The sequence below is a fragment of the Crocuta crocuta genome, unplaced genomic scaffold (genome assembly GCF_008692635.1).
Source record: "Crocuta crocuta isolate KB4526 unplaced genomic scaffold, BGI_CrCroc_1.0 scaffold737, whole genome shotgun sequence".
Lineage (NCBI taxonomy): Eukaryota > Metazoa > Chordata > Mammalia > Carnivora > Hyaenidae > Crocuta > Crocuta crocuta.
Window position 1 is genome coordinate 1286730 of NW_027527804.1, and position 375 is coordinate 1287104.

Below are 375 nucleotides of genomic sequence, written 5' to 3' on the forward strand. Positions count from 1 at the left end.
CCCTCATTACGTAATTTATTCTTTCATGAGGGACTACAGGAATTTTTTAACACTACAAATGAATTATTCAAACTCAATATGGGTAGCATAGAAAGCTACCATAGCACCATAATAATGGTAGTCTAGTGACTTCACAGATTTGGGGCTGTCAACAGTCTCTCTAGTATAGTGCTTAATCAACTGAGTTGCAAATCCCCATTCTACCATGGTGTGCCCTCAAGAAAGCTACTTAGCCTTTCGGAGCCTCTGTTTCATCATCTAGGGGGTGAGGGAGGGTGGGAAGAGAAGCATTTGAGCTCTTGAGTAGAGTCCAACTTCTTCTTCTTCTTCTTCTTTTTTTTTTTTTTTTTTTAAAAATAAAAGAGCCTGGATTCT